This window comes from Peromyscus eremicus, chromosome 6 (genome assembly GCF_949786415.1).
Source record: "Peromyscus eremicus chromosome 6, PerEre_H2_v1, whole genome shotgun sequence".
Lineage (NCBI taxonomy): Eukaryota > Metazoa > Chordata > Mammalia > Rodentia > Cricetidae > Peromyscus > Peromyscus eremicus.
Window position 1 is genome coordinate 99,224,279 of NC_081421.1, and position 6,949 is coordinate 99,231,227.

Genomic DNA, 6,949 nt, shown 5'->3' on the forward strand with positions numbered 1-6,949 from the left:
TTTTCTCAGTTAAACTTGCACTGAAACACTCTCATAGATTACTCCCAGAGGTCTGTTGCCATGGAGATTCTAAATCCCATCAAGTTGACAATGGAGTCTAACCATTTTAATACTGTTAGGCGATAAGCTTCAAGAGGCAGAGGTGTTATCTTGAGTACCACCAATCCCCAATTTTTAGAACTGTACCTAGATGGAGTAAGTGCTCATGAGTATGGGTGTGGTTGACATCAGTTTAAATCTTCAAGGAAGCAGATGGATGCTCAGCAAATAAGCCAAGTGATGAATCTGACAAAGATGATGGACAGTCTAAAAAGATTTCACGTAACTTGGAGCCTTTCCCTCTAGGCTGGTATAATTGTTTTTATTTACAAAGTTAATGAGCCAAATATTGCTAGCAATCCACAGAGTCTGCTTGAAGGGCAAAGGAATTTATTAGAGAAGGAAAACTCACTATACAGAACAGAGGAATTATTACAGGGTCCTGGAAGGCACAGCCCCATGCTGTTCTTTCGCCTGGTCTGTCTCCAGCATCCAAAAGGATGAGGGAGCTAAGAGAGTTCTGCATACGTGCATCCCAGGTCTTAAGTGTCCCAAGTCTTGGCCACGCCCAAGGGGCATGTACTTCAAGGTCACAGGCAGGCGTAACAGCTACCTGCTATCTCATTAGGGGTGGTGCTTCAAGGTCATAGCTAGAACAGCTAGCTACCCACTACACAGAGTATATGTGCAGTTTTAATTTTGTCCTGTTGTCAAGTGCAAAGCAAACCAGAAAAATTGCAATCATGTGTTTGATTGATTTCATTGACTGATTTTAGTGAGTGCCGTTCTCCCTGCCCACCTCCTATCTGTAATCGTTCTGGAGCTGGCCACGGAGTGTAAATCCTTATCTGAAGCCCACACTTCACCACCACCTTCTTCTGGGTGAGCCCAGCAGCACCGTCTCTGTCTGTGGAACTGACAGAATCCTAAGAGATAACCAAAGGCATCAGCCACTTTCCAGGATTTATAAAAATAGGGTTTGGGCCAGGACTTTGTGGGAGCCTGTAATGATGGTGGAAGGCATGGAAACAACAATCCAAGTTATGAATTATTGAATGGAAGGGTGGAATATAGGTAATGAAAAAAAATAACTTCTCCAGGATTTCTGAGCAGCCTGATTTTCTTTTGATGGAGCTAGATCTAACACTGATTAGAAGTCTGTTCCCCTGATGGAATGACCACAGTTGTCTGGTCACCAGGGCAGGTTTCACCACCTTGTCTCAAAGGCAAGCCAGAGAGACCATAGACAGTGAACAAATGCATTGCTGGTCTAACAACCCCTTTTTTCTTTGTCCTCAGTAAGTTGAAGTTTTGTGAATGATCATAAATAAGAGATACACTAAAATGTTTCACATAGTAGATTAGTAGAGGAGTTCATTTGAACCAATGTGAAATATGAAACAACAGAAGAATTTTTCTCCTTTCCCTTTCAATCTGCTATGTCCTTTCCTGTTGGGTGTCTGTGTGCCATTCTCTTTGAAGGGATCTTGTAGGGACTGTGGATCTTCATTTATTAACCCACTATGGTCACAGTAGTCAGAAGTGCAATGGTGTTCCTTCCCAGTCCTGGAAGCCCCTCAGGACTCCTTAATAACAAATGAGAAATAGCACTATTAAAAAGTGAATTTCTCTTTAAGGCAAATGTGCCATTAAAAAAAAAATCTTTATTTCTCAGTCAGGTGTAGTAGCACACGCCTTAATTCCAGCACTTGGAAAACAGAGGCAAGTGGTTATCTGTGAGTTTGAGGTCAGCTTGGTCTACATAGTGAGTTCCAGGACAGCCAGAGCAACGTAGTGAGAACTTGTTTCATAAACCAAACAAAACCAACCAACCAACAAACAAAATCTCCATTTCTCAAACTCGGCTGTATGGTGACTTTTCCCAATGAAGACATGTAGAGACTTGCCACACTGTCATGGGGTACATTAAGTTAAATTAGCCCAGACACTTGCACTGTGTAATACTTAATCTGAAAAGCTAAAAAAAAGAGCTATTTCCCATACTAACAAATACAAATAACAGATTACAGAAAGTTGCCTTTTAAGTATTAAGATGTCATCACTGAAGGGCAAACCTAACATGCCCTGCATAAGCCTAAGTTCCTAGGCCAGACTCAGTAGATTTCCTGATAATTTTAGCCTTATTAGCTGTTTTTAATTTTCCTTTATTTTTCTCTGTGCCCCCATAAGGACCCTTGAGGGGTAGTATTATGGAAATGAGTCTGAGCATTAGCCTAGACACTATTGTTCTTCCATTACAAGCAATAAGAATTTAATTCGTGTCCTTCCCTGACCTTCCTCCCCTTCCTATAGTATGTGGTGTGTTGCCTTTAACAAAGAAATGTCTCCCTGTCCTTGGCTCACATATTCCTCCACACACACACACACACACACACACCCCACTCCATCTCTTGCCACCTCCTTCACCCTCAGAGTTGGCCACTTCTATCTTCTTTCTGTGGTGCTGAATGGATACAGCTTCTGGGACACTTTGGAATGAAAGGTGATATGAAATTGTAAAGTGCTTTTATCAGAGTTCTGCCAATATGTCTCGATCCTGACACACAACACCTCTTCTATTTCAGTGTTGTGACGGGAAGACAGCTGGCCCCGAGGAGGCACCACACTCAAAGAAGCATGTGAGATTGTGTTCCATCCCTGTGGGGACCCCAAGCTTTAGAGCATCTACCACATTAGATAATTATGTGCAAGATATCATTTACACAGGCAGTGCTCCCTGGCATCATCTAGGAACTTGAATGTACAACATGAGGCCCTGCCTAAGACTTTTTGAAAATAATCTACATTTTACAACTGGGGATTTTGCACATTGTTAGGATAATAAATGTTTGCTATTTTTATGCGTACTGAATTCCTTCCTCTGGTCTCCATGTCTCCTTTCCCTTCTTCAGTCCAAGCATGTAGTTCTGGTGGGGCTTGTCATCACAGCGAATTAGCATTGTGTCCATAGAGGTAGATATATAATTTTAGACTGGGTATTGTGCTACAAAGATTGCCACTGGGGTGGTCACATGGGACCACAGTGGGTCAGTTAGGATGCTGCATTTCTTCACTCTCTAGTAGTAGGGTAAAACTTTTCCCTATGGAGTCATGAACCTGGGGACAGGTGAATTTTCTAGCTAAGTGGTGAATAACTGTCTGTCACATGGGAGCAAGAAAGTAACAGTCAAAGAGAAGCAGAGATAAGAGATGAAGACCTGGTATCCTAGCTTTACCCATGGTTTGGCTCATAAAATAGTATTTCTGTTTTTCACACTTTAAGCAAGGCATATGCCTTTAAAAAAGGAAGCCCAGGCCTTTCATAATTCATACAAATATCAGAAGAGGAGGGACATTGTGAGAAGACAGAGACTGTAAAACAGTGGCTCACAGCACAAGAAAAGCCAGCAAATTCTGCCTAGCATCCTACCCACCTCTAGTCTCTTCTCCATGAAGATAAAATCCTAGAAAGGTTTTATTGATATGGTAATTTCTTAACTGTTAGTGCAACTTGTAAGTTGTCAAACTGAATGATGTGTTTTCCTCCACAAGCATCCAGCATGGCAAACATTTCTATTGTATTTGAGTAGCATAGACATGTGTTCATTATTTAGTAAAAAGTATGACATAGTGCAACATTTCTTGAGCATTTTATACAACTGTCTCTTTGAGTAGAAAAATGGAATGAAATTAAAATTCTTCTCGATAAAAAAACTCAGTATGAATGAATGAGATTTTGAAAGATAGAATTAAGCATGGGACACAACCACGCTATCAGCTAGGATGGTAGTTTGAATGTAATTGGCCTACAGGGAGTGGCACTATTAGGAGGTATGGCCTTGTTGGAGTACGTGTGGCTATGTTGGAGGAAGTGTGTCACTGTGGAGGCGGGCTTTGAAGTCTCAAATATGCTCAAGCCATGCCTGATGTCTCAGACCACTTCCTGTTGTCTGTGGGATCAAGATGTAGCTCCTTCTCCACTCTCAGCTCCTTGCATGCCACTATGTCCCACCATGATGATAATGGACTAAACCTCTGAAACTATAAGCCATCTAATTAAATATTTTCCTCTATAAGAGTTGCCATGGTCATGGTGTCCCTTCACAGCAATAGAAACCCATACTAAGACACCTAGGATGTATCTACCTTCTGAAAACTAATTTTCACCTTTTGGAAGTGATATTGGAACTAGCAGGTGTTTTGAAAATAAAGAGACTTGGGTTGAAATAACAGTTCTACTATTTATTCATGGGAGGCTTTGGATAAACAGTCTATACCTTCTGACTTTCAGTTTTTCTGTCTGTGAGGTGGGAATAATAATGCCTACACCAAGACTATCAGGAGGATTGCATACAGTGTTGTCAGTACATGGATAAATGTGGTGACAATTGTAATACTTATCAGATAGCATCTCCTCACCATGCCTGACACAACTGGGAAGCTTTAAGGATTTCTGTAACGCTTTCAGAGTGCTGTGGTGGCCACTAGTCTCATAGACCCGTGGTTCTCAAATTTAGCCTCACATTAAGAACATCTGAGGATCTGGTAAAAATCCCCAACTCCAGGCCATTCAGGACCAATTAGTTTACAGTCTCATGAGTCCTGTGTGATAGACTTTCAAGCTTCCCAGTGATTACAGTGAGTTGGCAAGTTTGACAAGCCATGCTGTCCACATCTAGTCTAAAATGTGAAGAAAATCTAAAGACCACACCTCTCATCTCAAGGACATGTTACCCAGGCTTAAAAATAAACGGTCATAGTAATTTAGAAGATTTTCTATTGTTTTGAATTCTTCAAGGACTCAGCAGGTTGCTGTCAGATAAACGCTAACTTCCAAAAGTAGTTAGTAAAGTGCAAAAACTAAAACAAACAATTATTTAACTGGTCAGCACTGTTTTATAATTCTTGAGGATAGAAATCCTGATGGCCATGACCTTTGAGACATGTGACAGCTTTCTCCTTGAAGGGCAGGCATAATCTCCAAGTTGAGGCTTAGCAGAAACTAGGCAGCATGCACAGCTGGGAAGTGGGCTTATGATATGACATCCCTTTCACCGAGAAACATGTCATTTGTCACAAATGACTGTGGCTTAATGACTACTTCCGGGGTTTGACCAGGCAGAGAGATTTTCTGTTTCAGGAGTAGAGAAAAGAGATGCTTTGTTTTACATGTACATCACAGCACACAGGATTCTGGATGTTGCTCAAAGTTGGTTTTTTTTTTTTTTTTTTTTTTTTTTTGGTTTCTCGAGACAGGGTTTGCGTCTGTCCTGGATCTCGCTCTGTAGACCAGGCTGGCCTAGAACTCACAAAGATCTGCCTGGCTCTGCCTCCTGATTAAAGGTGTGCGCCACCACTGCCTGGCTTTAAAATTGGTATTTTAAAAGTATGTAGCAGACCAAAATGTTTTCCTGGCCATTCAACAATGTCGCTTCATTAAAGAAGACATTTATCTATGTAAGAGATGCACAGTCTTAAGCTCGGACCTGCAAAGATAAATGGACAGAACACAATAAAATTTCAGAGAAATAGAAGCATTTAAGAATTATAAGGTACTCTTTTGCTAGATAACATATTCAATACACATTGACAATGATAGAAAACAACTGATTATTGAACGAAGATCCAGTGTAAAATAATTGTCAACTTCATATCACCACTCAGTGTTGATTTTTGATGAAATGTAGGGATTGACCCCAGGTCAGAACTAGAAATGAGCCTTCCAGTCCTGATAGGATTTCCTAGCACAGGAAACCACAGAAAGATTAGAGAAAATAGTAGAAATAAATAGTCAATAATTTACCTTCTATTGATACTTAATAACTGTACATACTTATCGAAAGAAAAAATGTAGATATAAATGTCTAATGATTAAATTTCTATTTCCTTAAACATTTGTCATTTCTTTGTCTTGAGCTTTTCAAACCTTTCTATCCTACAGTTCTTTATATACTATATAAGTTATAAACGATACTGGTTCTACTGTTCTATGGAATATTTGAACTTATTCCTCCCACTCAGCAGTATGCTGATATTTAGAAATCATTCTCTATGTAAATTTCTTACAATTCCATAATTATTTTCCAAGATAGCAACTCAACTGTCAAAAATTCTTTAGTTAAAGCTTCTGAACACACAGCCCCATTTATCTACTAACCCTGAAAGAACCCTATTTATTTATTTATTTATTTATTTATTTATTTAATCATAGAGCTGGAGATCAAAGCTATGGCCTTGAACATGCTAGCTAAGTACTCTCCTACTATATCTCCAGCCCTTCAAAAAGTCTTCTTAATAGTAGTAAAATTAATTTAAATAATAAATATTTCCAGGACTTAATAAATTAAGATTGTTAGGAAATTAGAAATGCGTTTTTAGTATATACAGAATGGGCATTTCAGTATAGGCCAGTTTTCCAACTGGATTAATTCTTTCTGGTAAGTGTAAATAAAGCCTAAAAGAATTCAAGTGTAAACTTCTCTGTGTGAACTAAGCGACAAAACACGAGCATAGAGAATATCCATCTTTAAATTCCTTCTTTCTTTGCTTGTTTTGAAGTGAAAACCATACTTATGTTCCTAATATTTACATTGTCATGAATTCTGAGTACTGTATTTCCTTCTTACAATTTTCCTCGCCAACATTTCTTATATTTTGAAACTATTTCATTGCTGCTTCTCTTGCTGGCTAGATAGCCGAAGGCCACGTCATTTGAAATTGATTGAACAGCTGCAATTTCTGGGCACTGGCATCCTTTTCACTAGCTGACAACTGCTTTGAAAGACCATCCTGTGCATGAAAACTTTCATTATGTGCAACAGCAGGTGTTTATTGCCTTTTGTGGATGAAATTCCCTGTAACAGTGGGATGGAAATCGTAGTTGCCAAAGGAGTTAACTGACCTTCATCAT

At 39.5% G+C, this 6,949-nt stretch overlaps 1 long non-coding RNA gene across 1 annotated transcript; it reads left to right on the plus strand.

The window, feature by feature from the left end:
- LOC131912701 (uncharacterized) lies at positions 1-2,911 on the plus strand. The gene is made up of 2 exons (XR_009379687.1): positions 1-349; positions 2,625-2,911. It is a non-coding gene; the product is annotated as an uncharacterized LOC131912701 (long non-coding RNA).
- Positions 2,912-6,949: the final 4,038 nt, after the last annotated feature.